At 57.2% G+C, this 15614-nt stretch overlaps 1 protein-coding gene across 2 annotated transcripts in view; it reads left to right on the top strand.

Annotated features, from left to right (window-relative positions):
* Nucleotides 1-15614, top strand: part of RAB11FIP4 (RAB11 family interacting protein 4) — a 106459-nt gene that overhangs the window by 58439 nt on the left and 32406 nt on the right. The window lies entirely within an intron of this gene.

Raw genomic sequence — 15614 nt, 5'->3', positions numbered from 1 at the left:
ACACCCCACCCCCAGATATACATCATCACTATGACACCCCACCCCCAGATATACATCATCACTATGACACCCCTCCCCCAGATATACATCATCACTATGACACCCCACCCCCAGATATACATCATCACTATGACACCCCTCCCCCAGATATACATCATCACTATGACACCCCTCCCCCAGATATACATCATCACTATGACACCCCACCCCCAGATATACATCATCACCATGACACCCCTCCCCCAGATATACATCATCACTATGACACCCCTCCCCCAGATATACATCATCACCATGACACCCCACCCCCAGATATACATCATCACTATGACACCGCTCCCCCAGATATACATCGTCACTATGACACCCCTCCCCCAGATATACATCATCACTATGACACCCCTCCCCCAGATATACATCATCACTACGACACCCCTCCCCCAGATATACATCATCACTATGACACCGCTCCACCAGATATACATCATCACTATGACACCCCTCCCCCAGATATACATCATCACTATGACACCCCTCCCCCAGATATACATCATCACTCTGACACCCCGCCCCCAGATATACATCATCACTATGACACCCCTCCCCCAGATATACATCATCACTATGACACCCCTCCCCCAGATATACATCATCACTACGACACCCCTCCCCCAGATATACATCATCACTATGACACCCTTCCCCCAGATATACATCATCACTATGACACCCCTCCCCCAGATATACATCATCACTATGACACCCCTCCCCCAGATATACATCATCACTCTGACACCCCGCCCCCAGATATACATCGTCACTATGACACCCCTCCCCCAGATATACATCATCACTATGACACCCTTCCCCCAGATATACATCATCACTATGACACCCCTCCCCCAGATATACATCATCACTATGACACCCCTCCCCCAGATATACATCATCACTCTGACACCCCGCCCCCAGATATACATCGTCACTATGACACCCCTCCCCCAGATATACATCATCACTATGACACCGCTCCCCCAGATATACATCATCACTATGACACCCCTCCCCCAGATATACATCATCACTATGACACCGCTCCCCCAGATATACATCATCACTATGACACCGCTCCCCCAGATATACATCATCACTATGACACCCCACCCCCAGATATACATCATCACTATGACACCCCTCCCCCAGATATACATCATCACTATGACACCCCTCCCCCAGATATACATCATCACTATGACACCCCACCCCCAGATATACATCGTCACTATGACACCCCTCCCCCAGATATACATCATCACTATGACACCGCTCCCCCAGATATACATCATCACTATGACACCCCTCCCCCAGATATACAGGGCGAGTACATGCATCTAAGGGGGGAGTACCTGCATCTAAGGGGGAGTACCTCCATCTAGGGGGGAGTACCTCCATCTAAGGGGGAGTACCTCCATCTAGGGGGGAGTACCTGCATCTAAGGGGGAGTACCTCCATCTAGGGGGGAGTACCTGCATCTAAGGGGGAGTACCTCCATCTAAGGGGGAGTACCTGCATCTAAGGGGGAGTACCTGCATCTAAGGGGGGTACCTCCATCTAGGGGGGAGTACCTGCGTCTAAGGGGGAGTACCTGCATCTAGGGGGGAGTACCTCCATCTAGGGGGAGTACCTGCATCTAAGGGGGAGTACCTGCATCTAAGGGGGGTACCTCCATCTAGGGGGGAGTACCTGCATCTAAGGGGGAGTACCTCCATCTAGGGGGGAGTACCTGCATCTAAGGGGGAGTACCTGCATCTAAGGGGGAGTACCTGCATCTAAGGGGGAGTACCTGCATCTAAGGGGGAGTACCTCCATCTAGGGGGGAGTACCTGCATCTAAGGGGGAGTACCTGCATCTAAGGGGGAGTACCTCCATCTAGGGGAAGTACCTGCATCTAAGGGGGAGTACCTGCATCTAGGGGTGAGTACCTCCATCTAGGTGGGAGTACCTGCATCTAGGGGGGAGTACCTGCATCTAAGGGGGAGTACCTCCATCTAAGGGGGAGTACCTGCATCTAAGGGGGGTACCTCCATCTAGGGGGGAGTACCTGCATCTAAGGGGGAGTACCTCCATCTAGGGGGGAGTACCTGCATCTAAGGGGGAGTACCTGCATCTAAGGGGGAGTACCTCCATCTAGGGGGGAGTACCTGCATCTAAGGGGGAGTACCTGCATCTAAGGGGGAGTACCTGCATCTAGGGGTGAGTACCTCCATCTAGGGGGGAGTACCTGCATCTAGGGGGGAGTACCTGCATCTAGGGGGGAGTACCTGCATCTAAGGGGGAGTACCTGCATCTAAGGGGGAGTACCTCCATCTAGGGGGGAGTACCTGCATCTAAGGGGGAGTACCTCCATCTAGGGGTGAGTACCTGCATCTAGGGGGGAGTACCTGCATCTAGGGGGGAGTACCTGCATCTAGGGGGGAGTACCTGCATCTAGGGGTGAGTACCTGCATCTAGGGGGGAGTACCTGCATCTAGGGGGGAGTACCTGCATCTAGGGGGGAGTACCTGCATCTAGGGGGGAGTACCTCCATCTAAGGGGGAGTACCTGCATCTAAGGGGGAGTACCTCCATCTAGGGGGGAGTACCTGCATCTAAGGGGGAGTACCTCCATCTAGGGGGGAGTACCTGCATCTAAGGGGGAGTACCTCCATCTAGGGGGGAGTACCTGCATCTAAGGGGGAGTACCTCCATCTAGGGGGGAGTACCTGCATCTAAGGGGGAGTACCTCCATCTAGGGGGGAGTACCTGCATCTAAGGGTGAGTACCTCCATCTAGGGGGGAGTACCTGCATCTAAGGGGGAGTACCTCCATCTAGGGGGGAGTACCTGCATCTAAGGGGGAGTACCTGCATCTAAGGGGGAGTACCTGCATCTAGGGGTGAGTACCTCCATCTAGGGGGGAGTACCTGCATCTAGGGGGGAGTACCTGCATCTAGGGGGGAGTACCTCCATCTAAGGGGGAGTACCTGCATCTAAGGGGGAGTACCTCCATCTAGGGGGGAGTACCTGCATCTAAGGGGGAGTACCTCCATCTAGGGGGGAGTACCTGCATCAAAGGGGGAGTACCTCCATCTAGGGGGGAGTACCTGCATCTAAGGGGGAGTACCTGCATCTAAGGGGGAGTACCTGCATCTAGGGGTGAGTACCTCCATCTAGGGGGGAGTACCTGCATCTAGGGGGGAGTACCTCCATCTAGGGGGGAGTACCTGCATCTAGGGGGGAGTACCTCCATCTAAGGGGGAGTACCTGCATCTAGGGGGGGTACCGCCATCTAAGTAGGAGTACCTGCATCTAAGGGGGGGGGGGGTACCTGCATCTATACTCTGAGAAATGAAGCCCTGGTTTATATGAAAGAAATATGGGGGTCGGTCTGCACACCTCTGGGTGGAGTCAGTGAAGGGGCGGAGAGAATGTTCATCTGTCATCTGATAATAAAGTTGTGCTGAAAAGTCCCCCCCCCCTCCCCCCGGCAGAAATGGTGAAATTGAAAATTTCTCATTGGTCTATGAGTATGTCCGGCCCCTCCCCCTGGGGCAGACACAGGTCCCAGAAGACAGTGGACCATTCACATTTCCATTGGTGAAGGAGCTGATTGAAGGCCACGCCCATATATACAAGTCAGCAGCTACAGGATTTGTAGCGGGTTTGTAGCTCCTGACTTTTCATGGGGGGAGCCCGGAGCTGGGCTCTGAGGACAGGGATGATATGATGCCATTTATTATCACTGAGTTGTTAAATCCCAATGATGCCAGAAATCCCCCCCCCCCCCGGAAAGTTTGGCCTCGGTGCACACACGGGGGTTCCTTCCCCACATCCGTGGTGTATAAAAAGTCAATGAGGTTTTTAGCTTTCACATGATGCACTGAGCAGGCTAGATACTGAGCCATGGGGGGCAGAAAAGAACTGTAAAAAGACCTGCGTAACAAGATAATGGGACTTTAAAAAAGATGGAAAGGGATATAAAAAGATATTCAAAGCCCTGAATTTGCCAGTCAGTACCGTTCAATCACTTACTAAGAAGTGGGGAATTCGGGGATCTCTCTATACCGAGCCAAGGTCAGGTAGACCAAGAAAGATCGCAGCCACACCTGCCAGAGGAATTGTTCATGGTACAAAGAACCCCCCCCCCCCCCCCGGTGACCTCAGGAGAAAAACCGGCTGCTCTGAAAAAAGATGGTGTGGTTCTTTCAAGGAGCACAATACGGCACAATACAGCACAATACGGCACAATACAGCACAATATGCCACAATACGGCACAATACAGCACAATATGCCACAATACGGCACAATACAGCACAATATGCCACAATACGGCACAATACAGCACAATATGCCACAATACGGCACAATACAGCACAATATGCCACAATACGCCACAATACAGCACAATATGCCACAATACGCCACAATACAGCACAATATGCCACAATACGGCACAATACAGCACAATATGCCACAATACGCCACAATACAGCACAATATGCCACAATACGCCACAATACAGCACAATATGCCACAATACGGCACAATACGGCACAATATGCCACAATACGGCACAATACGCCACAATACAGCACAATATGCCACAATACGCCACAATACAGCACAATATGCCACAATACGGCACAATACAGCACAATATGCCACAATACGCCACAATACAGCACAATATGCCACAATACGCCACAATACAGCACAATATGCCACAATACGGCACAATACGGCACAATATGCCACAATACGGCACAATACGGCACAATATGCCACAATACGGCACAATATGCCACAATACGGCACAATACGGCACAATACGGCACTATACGCCACAATACGGCACAATACGCCACAATACGCCACAATACAGCACAATATGCCACAATACGGCACAATACGGCACAATACGGCACTATACGCCACAATACGCCACAATACAGCACAATATGCCACAATACGGCACAATACGCCACAATACGGCACAATACGGCACAATACGGCACAATACGCCACAATACAGCACAATATGCCACAATACGGCACAATACGGCACAATACGGCACTATACGCCACAATACAGCACAATATGCCACAATACGGCACAATACGGCACAATACGGCACAATACGGCACAATACGCCACAATACAGCACAATATGCCACAATACGGCACAATACTTGAACAAAAATGAGCTGCCTGGTGGAGTGGTCATAAAAACGCCTTTACTGAGCCAATGTCACAAAAAAGGCCGGTTCCAATATGGCCGACAACACCTAATAAAAATACTGCCACACAAATTGTATTCTTCTGCGGAAAGCTGCACATGGGACGCTCCTGGACTTTCAAGCACAATGGGCCAACAATGACCCGAAGCACAAGGCCGAGGTGACCCTCCAGCAGGATAATGACCCGAAGCACAAGGCCGAGGTGACCCTCCAGCAGGACAATGACCCGAAGCACAAGGCCGAGGTGACCCTCCAGCAGGATAATGACCCAAAGCACAAGGCCGAGGTGACCCTACAGCAGGACAATGACCCGAAGCACAAGGCCGAGGTGACCCTCCAGCAGGACAATGACCCGAAGCACAAGGCCGAGGTGACCCTCCAGCAGTACAATGACCCGAAGCACAAGGCCGAGGTGACCCTCCAGCAGGACAATGACCCGAAGCACAAGGCCGAGGTGATCCTCCAGCAGGACAATGACCCGAAGCACAAGGCCGAGGTGACCCTCCAGCAGGACAATGACCCGAAGCACAAGGCCGAGGTGACCCTCCAGCAGGACAATGACCCGAAGCACAAGGCCGAGGTGACCCTCCAGCAGGACAATGACCCGAAGCACAAGGCCGAGGTGACCCTCCAGCAGGATAATGACCCGAAGCACAAGGCCGAGGTGACCCTCCAGCAGGACAATGACCCGAAGCACAAGGCCGAGGTGGCCCTCCAGCAGGACAATGACCCGAAGCACAAGGCCGAGGTGACCCTCCAGCAGGACAATGACCCGAAGCACAAGGCCGAGGTGACCCTCCAGCAGTACAATGACCCGAAGCACAAGGCCGAGGTGACCCTCCAGCAGGACAATGAACCGAAGCACAAGGCCGAGGTGACCCTCCAGCAGTACAATGACCCGAAGCACAAGGCCGAGGTGGCCCTCCAGCAGGACAATGACAAGAAGCACAAGGCCGAGGTGACCCTCCAGCAGGACAATGACCCGAAGCTCAAGGCCGAGGTGACCCTCCAGCATGACAATGACCCGAAGCACAAGGCCGAGGTGACCCTCCAGCAGGATAATGACCCGAAGCACAAGGCCGAGGTGACCCTCCAGCAGGACAATGACCCGAAGCACAAGGCCGAGGTGACCCTCCAGCAGGACAATGACCCGAAGCACAAGGCCGAGGTGATCCTCCAGCAGGACAATGACCCGAAGCACAAGGCCGAGGTGACCCTCCAGCAGGACAATGACCCGAAGCACAAGGCCGAGGTGACCCTCCAGCAGGACAATGACCCGAAGCACAAGGCCGAGGTGACCCTCCAGCAGGACAATGACCCGAAGCACAAGGCCGAGGTGACCCTCCAGCAGGATAATGACCCGAAGCACAAGGCCGAGGTGACCCTCCAGCAGGACAATGACCCGAAGCACAAGGCCGAGGTGGCCCTCCAGCAGGACAATGACCCGAAGCACAAGGCCGAGGTGACCCTCCAGCAGGACAATGACCCGAAGCACAAGGCCGAGGTGACCCTCCAGCAGTACAATGACCCGAAGCACAAGGCCGAGGTGACCCTCCAGCAGGACAATGAACCGAAGCACAAGGCCGAGGTGACCCTCCAGCAGTACAATGACCCGAAGCACAAGGCCGAGGTGGCCCTCCAGCAGGACAATGACAAGAAGCACAAGGCCGAGGTGACCCTCCAGCAGGACAATGACCCGAAGCACAAGGCCGAGGTGACCCTCCAGCAGGACAATGACCCGAAGCACAAGGCCGAGGTGACCCTCCAGCAGGATAATGACCCGAAGCACAAGGCCGAGGTGACCCTCCAGCAGGACAATGACCCGAAGCACAAGGCCGAGGTGACCCTCCAGCAGGACAATGACCCGAAGCACAAGGCCGAGGTGACCCTCCAGGACAATGACCCGAAGCACAAGGCCGAGGTGACCCTCCAGCAGGACAATGACCCGAAGCACAAGGCCGAGGTGACCCTCCAGCAGGATAATGACCCGAAGCACAAGGCCGAGGTGACCCTCCAGCAGGACAATGACCCGAAGCACAAGGCCGAGGTGACCCGAAGCACAAGGCCGAGGTGACCCTCCAGCAGGATAATGACCCGAAGCACAAGGCCGAGGTGACCCTCCAGCAGGACAATGACCCGAAGCACAAGGCCGAGGTGACCCTCCAGCAGGACAATGACCCGAAGCACAAGGCCGAGGTGACCCTCCAGCAGGACAATGACCCGAAGCACAAGGCCGAGGTGACCCTCCAGCAGGACAATGACCCGAAGCACAAGGCCGAGGTGGCCCTCCAGCAGGACAATGACCCGAAGCACAAGGCCGAGGTGACCCTCCAGCAGGACAATGACCCGAAGCACAAGGCCGAGGTGACCCTCCAGCAGTACAATGACCCGAAGCACAAGGCCGAGGTGACCCTCCAGCAGGACAATGAACCGAAGCACAAGGCCGAGGTGACCCTCCAGCAGTACAATGACCCGAAGCACAAGGCCGAGGTGGCCCTCCAGCAGGACAATGACAAGAAGCACAAGGCCGAGGTGACCCTCCAGCAGTACAATGACCCGAAGCACAAGGCCGAGGTGACCCTCCAGCAGGACAATGACCCGAAGCACAAGGCCGAGGTGACCCTCCAGCAGTACAATGACCCGAAGCACAAGGCCGAGGTGACCCTCCAGCAGGACAATGACCCGAAGCACAAGGCCGAGGTGACCCTCCAGCAGGACAATGACCCGAAGCACAAGGCCGAGGTGACCCTCCAGCAGGACAATGACCCGAAGCACAAGGCCGAGGTGACCCTCCAGCAGTACAATGACCCGAAGCACAAGGCCGAGGTGACCCTCCAGCAGTACAATGACCCGAAGCACAAGGCCGAGGTGACCCTCCAGCAGGACAATGACCCGAAGCACAAGGCCGAGGTGACCCTCCAGCAGGACAATGACCCGAAGCACAAGGCCGAGGTGACCCTACAGCAGGACAATGACCCGAAGCACAAGGCCGAGGTGACCCTCCAGCAGGACAATGACCCGAAGCACAAGGCCGAGGTGACCCTCCAGCAGTACAATGACCCGAAGCACAAGGCCGAGGTGACCCTCCAGCAGGACAATGACCCGAAGCACAAGGCCGAGGTGATCCTCCAGCAGGACAATGACCCGAAGCACAAGGCCGAGGTGACCCTCCAGCAGGACAATGACCCGAAGCACAAGGCCGAGGTGACCCTCCAGCAGGACAATGACCCGAAGCACAAGGCCGAGGTGACCCTCCAGCAGGACAATGACCCGAAGCACAAGGCCGAGGTGACCCTCCAGCAGGATAATGACCCGAAGCACAAGGCCGAGGTGACCCTCCAGCAGGACAATGACCCGAAGCACAAGGCCGAGGTGGCCCTCCAGCAGGACAATGACCCGAAGCACAAGGCCGAGGTGACCCTCCAGCAGGACAATGACCCGAAGCACAAGGCCGAGGTGACCCTCCAGCAGTACAATGACCCGAAGCACAAGGCCGAGGTGACCCTCCAGCAGGACAATGAACCGAAGCACAAGGCCGAGGTGACCCTCCAGCAGTACAATGACCCGAAGCACAAGGCCGAGGTGGCCCTCCAGCAGGACAATGACAAGAAGCACAAGGCCGAGGTGACCCTCCAGCAGGACAATGACCCGAAGCACAAGGCCGAGGTGACCCTCCAGCATGACAATGACCCGAAGCACAAGGCCGAGGTGACCCTCCAGCAGGACAATGACCCGAAGCACAAGGCCGAGGTGACCCTCCAGCAGGACAATGACCCGAAGCACAAGGCCGAGGTGACCCTCCAGCAGGACAATGACCCGAAGCACAAGGCCGAGGTGACCCTCCAGCAGGACAATGACCCGAAGCACAAGGCCGAGGTGACCCTCCAGCAGGACAATGACCCGAAGCACAAGGCCGAGGTGACCCTCCAGCAGGACAATGACCCGAAGCACAAGGCCGAGGTGACCCTCCAGCAGTACAATGACCCGAAGCACAAGGCCGAGGTGACCCTCCAGCAGGACAATGAACCGAAGCACAAGGCCGAGGTGACCCTCCAGCAGTACAATGACCCGAAGCACAAGGCCGAGGTGGCCCTCCAGCAGGACAATGACAAGAAGCACAAGGCCGAGGTGACCCTCCAGCAGGACAATGACAAGAAGCACAAGGCCGAGGTGACCCTCCAGCAGGACAATGACCCGAAGCACAAGGCCGAGGTGACCCTCCAGCAGTACAATGACCCGAAGCACAAGGCCGAGGTGACCCTCCAGCAGGACAATGACCCGAAGCACAAGGCCGAGGTGACCCTCCAGCAGGACAATGACCCGAAGCACAAGGCCGAGGTGACCCTCCAGCAGGACAATGACCCGAAGCACAAGGCCGAGGTGACCCTCCAGCAGTACAATGACCCGAAGCACAAGGCCGAGGTGACCCTCCAGCAGTACAATGACCCGAAGCACAAGGCCGAGGTGACCCTCCAGCAGGACAATGACCCGAAGCACAAGGCCGAGGTGACCCTCCAGCAGGACAATGACCCGAAGCACAAGGCAGAGGTGATCCTCCAGCAGGACAATGACCCGAAGCACAAGGCCGAGGTGACCCTCCAGCAGGACAATGACCCGAAGCACAAGGCCGAGGTGACCCTCCAGCAGTACAATGACCCGAAGCACAAGGCCGAGGTGACCCTCCAGCAGGACAATGACCCGAAGCACAAGGCCGAGGTGACCCTCCAGCAGGACAATGACCCGAAGCACAAGGCCGAGGTGACCCTCCAGCAGGACAATGACCCGAAGCACAAGGCCGAGGTGACCCTCCAGCAGGACAATGACCCGAAGCACAAGGCCGAGGTGACCCTCCAGCAGGATAATGACCCGAAGCACAAGGCCGAGGTGACCCTCCAACAGGACAATGACCCGAAGCACAAGGCCGAGGTGGCCCTCCAGCAGGACAATGACCCGAAGCACGAGGCCGAGGTGGCCCTCCAGCAGGACAATGACCCGAAGCACAAGGCCGAGGTGACCCTCCAGCAGGACAATGACCCGAAGCACGAGGCCGAGGTGGCCCTCCAGCAGTACAATGACCCGAAGCACAAGGCCGAGGTGGCCCTCCAGGAGGACAATGACCCGAAGCACAAGGCCGAGGTGACCCTCCAGGAGGACAATCACCCGAAGCACAAGGCCGAGGTGACCCTCCAGCAGGACAATGACCCGAAGCACAAGGCCGAGGTGACCCTCCAGCAGGACAATGACCCGAAGCACAAGGCCGAGGTGACCCTCCAGCAGGACAATGACCCGAAGCACGAGGCCGAGGTGACCCTCCAGCAGTACATTGACCCGAAGCACAAGGCCGAGGTGGCCCTCCAGCAGGACAATGACCCGAAGCACAAGGCCGAGGTGACCCTCCAGCAGGACAATGACCCGAAGCACAAGGCCGAGGTGACCCTCCAGCAGGACAATGACCCGAAGCACAAGGCCGAGGTGACCCTCCAGCAGGACAATGACCCGAAGCACAAGGCCGAGGTGACCCTCCAGCAGTACAATGACCCGAAGCACAAGGCCGAGGTGACCCTCCAGCAGGACAATGACCTGAAGCACAAGGCCGAGGTGGCCCTCCAGCAGGACAATGACCCGAAGCACGAGGCCGAGGTGACCCTCCAGCAGTACATTGACCCGAAGAACAAGGCCGAGGTGGCCCTCCAGCAGGACAATGACCCGAAGCACAAGGCCGAGGTGACCCTCCAGCAGGACAATGACCCGAAGCACAAGGCCGAGGTGGCCCTCCAGGAGGACAATGACCCGAAGCACAAGGCCGAGGTGACCCTCCAGGAGGACAATGACCCGAAGCACAAGGCCGAGGTGACCCTCCAGCAGGACAATGACCCGAAGCACAAGGCCGAGGTGACCCTCCAGCAGGACAATGACCCGAAGCACAAGGCCGAGGTGACCCTCCAGCAGGACAATGACCCGAAGCACGAGGCCGAGGTGACCCTCCAGCAGTACATTGACCCGAAGCACAAGGCCGAGGTGGCCCTCCAGCAGGACAATGACCCGAAGCACAAGGCCGAGGTGACCCTCCAGCAGGACAATGACCCGAAGCACGAGGCCGAGGTGGCCCTCCAGGAGGACAATGACCCGAAGCACAAGGCCGAGGTGACCCTCCAGGAGGACAATCACCCGAAGCACAAGGCCGAGGTGACCCTCCAGCAGGACAATGACCCGAAGCACAAGGCCGAGGTGACCCTCCAGCAGGACAATGACCCGAAGCACAAGGCCGAGGTGACCCTCCAGCAGGACAATGACCCGAAGCACGAGGCCGAGGTGACCCTCCAGCAGGACAATGACCCGAAGCACAAGGCCGAGGTGACCCTCCAGCAGGACAATGACCCGAAGCACAAGGCCGAGGTGATCCTCCAGCAGGACAATGAACCGAAGCACAAGACCGGGGTGGCCCTCCAGCAGTACATTGACCCGAAGCACAAGGCCGAGGTGACCCTCCAGCAGGACAGTGACCCGAAGCACAAGGCCGAGGTGACCCTCCAGCAGTACATTGACCCGAAGCACAAGGCCGAGGTGGCCCTCCAGCAGGACAATGACCCGAAGCACAAGGCCGAGGTGACCCTCCAGCAGGATAATGACCCGAAGCACAAGGCCGAGGTGACCCTCCAGCGGGACAATGACCCGAAGCACAAGGCCAAGGTGACCCTCCAGCAGTACAATGACCCGAAGCACAAGGCCGAGGTGGCCCTCCAGCAGGATAATGACCCGAAGCACAAGGCCGAGGTGACCCTCCAGCAGTACAATGACCCGAAGCACAAGGCCGAGGTGACCCTCCAGCAGGACAATGACCCAAAGCACAAGGCTGAGGTGACCCTCCAGCATGACAATGACCCGAAGCACAAGGCCAAGATGACCCTCCAGCAGGACAATGACCCGAAGCACAAGGCCGAGGTGACCCTCCAGCATGACAATGACCCGAAGCACAAGGCCGAGGTGACCCTCCAGCAGGACAATGACCCAAAGCACAAGGCCGAGGTGACCCTCCAGCAGTACAATGACCCGAAGCACAAGGCCGAGGTGACCCTCCAACAGTACATTGACCCGAAGCACAAGGCCGAGGTGACCCTCCAGTGGTTACAGCAGAGAAAGGTGAAGGTTCTGGAGTGGCCATCACAGTATCCTGACCTTCATCTCATCGAGCCCCTTTTGCAAGACGACAAAAGACTTTGCCCGGCCCTATAGTCCGATTTCTGCGTTAGTCTCCACCCCCTGAAGGAGCATAAAAGTAATCAGTTCACCCAAAACACGCTCCGTAACCTCACACGACACCTCCCCCACTTCCTCCGGGGTCAGGATGGGCCACTCAGGAAGTCAGAGGTGACTCCCTTTACTGGTAAATCACAATTCATACATCTTCCATATCCAGCGGTGGCAGTTTGGCGGTGGCAGTTTGGCGTGGCAGTTGGCGGTGGCAGTTTGGCAGTGGCAGTTGCCAGTACTTTCCCAAGGGACGCCATCTTTAGTCCTGACCTCATTTAAAGTCCTTATTGGACATCAGAACTCCTCGGCCTTCCCCCAGCCGTGGGAACGTCAGTGGCTTGCAGTATCACTCCATCTCTACGGCTCCGGTCCCACGGCTACACGATTATCTCCAAACTCCCCACCAAACACTCCCCAACTCCCGGTATATATCACTATGGGGAGGAGCCCCACCTAGTGGCTAAGCTGGGAACTGCTCTAACACCCCCTTACACCCCTTCCATCTGTCTCGGGGGGACCCCAGACCTGAGGAAAGCTCAGATCCCACCACTCCCCTCTCTGGAAGGCCTGACTGTAGGGGGTGGCAATGCATTGTGGGACTTGTAGTTCTATAACATCTGGAGTGTGGAGGTCCCTGTCCTAGACCAATCAGAAGAGAAGGCCGATTGTTCTCCTCCCGCACAATGTGAGGCCGATCGTTCTCCTCCCGCACAATGCAAAGCCGATCGTTCTCCTCCCACACAATGTGAGGCCGATCGTTCTCCTCCCGCACAATGCAAAGCCGATTGTTCTCCTCCCGCACAATGTGAGGCCGATCGTTCTCCTCCCGCACAATGCAAAGCCGATCGTTCTCCTCCCACACAATGCGAGACCGATCGTTCTCCTCCCACACAAAGCGAGGCCGATCGTTCTCCTCCCACACAAAGCGAGGCCGATCGTTCTCCTCCCGCACAATGCAAGGCCGATCGTTCTCCTCCCACACAATGCAAAGTCGATCCTTCTCCTCCCACACAATGTGAGGCCAATCGTTCTCCTCCCACACAAAGCGAGGCCGATCGCTCTCCTCCCGCACAATGCGAGGCCGGTCGTTCTCCTCCCACACAAAACAAGGCAGATTGTTCTCCTCCCGCACATTGCGAGGCCGATCGCTCTCCTCCCACACAATGCGAGGCCGGTCGTTCTCCTCCCGCACATTGCGAGGCCGGTCGTTCTCCTCCCACACAATGCGAGGCCGATCGTTCTCCTCCCACACAATGCAAGGCCGGTCGTTCTCCTCCCGCACATTGCGAGGCCGGTCGTTCTCCTCCCACACAATGCGAGGCCGATCGTTCTCCTCCCACACAATGCGAGGCCGGTCGTTCTCCTCCCACACAATGCGAGGCCGATCGTTCTCCTCCCACACAATTCGAGGCCGATCGTTCTCCTCCCACACAATGCAAGGCAGATTTTTCTCCTCCCACACAATGCGAGGCTGATCGTTCTCCTCCCACACAAAGCAAGGCAGATTGTTCTCCTCCCGCACATTGCGAGGCCGATCTTTCTCCCACACAAGGCGAGGCCGATCGTTCTCCTCCCACACAAAACGAGGCCGATCGTTCTCCTCCCGCACAATGCGAAGCCGATCGTTCTCCTCCCGCACAATGCGAGGCCGATCGTTCTCCTCCCACACAAAGCGAGGCCGATCGTTCTCCTCCCACACAATGCGAGGCCGGTCGTTCTCCTCCCGCACATTGCGAGGCCGGTCGTTCTCCTCCCACACAATGCGAGGCCGGTCGTTCTCCTCCCGCACAATGCGAGGCCGATCGTTCTCCTCCCGCACAATGCGAGGCCGATCGTTCTCCTCCCGCACAATGCGAGGCCGATCGTTCTCCTCCCGCACAATGCGAGGCCGATCGTTCTCCTCCCGCACAATGCGAGGCCGATCGTTCTCCTCCCGCACAATGCGAGGCCGATCGTTCTCCTCCCGCACAATGCGAGGCCGATCGTTCTCCTCCCGCACAATGCGAGGCAGATTGTTCTCCTCCCGCACAATGCGAGGCCGATCATTCTCCTCCCACACAATGTGAGGCCGATCGTTCTCCTCCCACACAATGTGAGGCCGATCATTCTCCTCCCACACAATGTGAGGCCGATCATTCTCCTCCCGCACAATGCAAGGCCGATCGTTCTCCTCCCACACAATGCAAAGTCGATCCTTCTCCTCCCACACAATGTGAGGCCAATCGTTCTCCTCCCACACAAAGCGAGGCCGATCGCTCTCCTCCCGCACAATGCGAGGCCGGTCGTTCTCCTCCCACACAAAACAAGGCAGATTGTTCTCCTCCCGCACATTGCGAGGCCGATCGCTCTCCTCCCACACAATGCGAGGCCGGTCGTTCTCCTCCCGCACATTGCGAGGCCGGTCGTTCTCCTCCCACACAATGCGAGGCCGATCGTTCTCCTCCCACACAATGCAAGGCCGGTCGTTCTCCTCCCGCACATTGCGAGGCCGGTCGTTCTCCTCCCACACAATGCGAGGCCGATCGTTCTCCTCCCACACAATGCGAGGCCGGTCGTTCTCCTCCCACACAATGCGAGGCCGATCGTTCTCCTCCCACACAATTCGAGGCCGATCGTTCTCCTCCCACACAATGCAAGGCAGATTTTTCTCCTCCCACACAATGCGAGGCTGATCGTTCTCCTCCCACACAAAGCAAGGCAGATTGTTCTCCTCCCGCACATTGCGAGGCCGATCTTTCTCCCACACAAGGCGAGGCCGATCGTTCTCCTCCCACACAAAACGAGGCCGATCGTTCTCCTCCCGCACAATGCGAAGCCGATCGTTCTCCTCCCGCACAATGCGAGGCCGATCGTTCTCCTCCCACACAAAGCGAGGCCGATCGGTCTCCTCCCACACAATGCGAGGCCGGTCGTTCTCCTCCCGCACATTGCGAGGCCGGTCGTTCTCCTCCCACACAATGCGAGGCCGGTCGTTCTCCTCCCGCACAATGCGAGGCCGATCGTTCTCCTCCCGCACAATGCGAGGCCGATCGTTCTCCTCCCGCACAATGCGAGGCCGATCGTTCTCCTCCCGCACAATGCGAGGCC

The sequence above is a fragment of the Lithobates pipiens genome, unplaced genomic scaffold, assembly GCF_037356315.1.
Source record: "Lithobates pipiens isolate NorthernLeopardFrog02 unplaced genomic scaffold, aLitPip1_a1.2 Scaffold_28, whole genome shotgun sequence".
NCBI classification, from domain to species: domain Eukaryota; kingdom Metazoa; phylum Chordata; class Amphibia; order Anura; family Ranidae; genus Lithobates; species Lithobates pipiens.
This window is presented reverse-complemented; position numbering and strand designations above follow the sequence as displayed.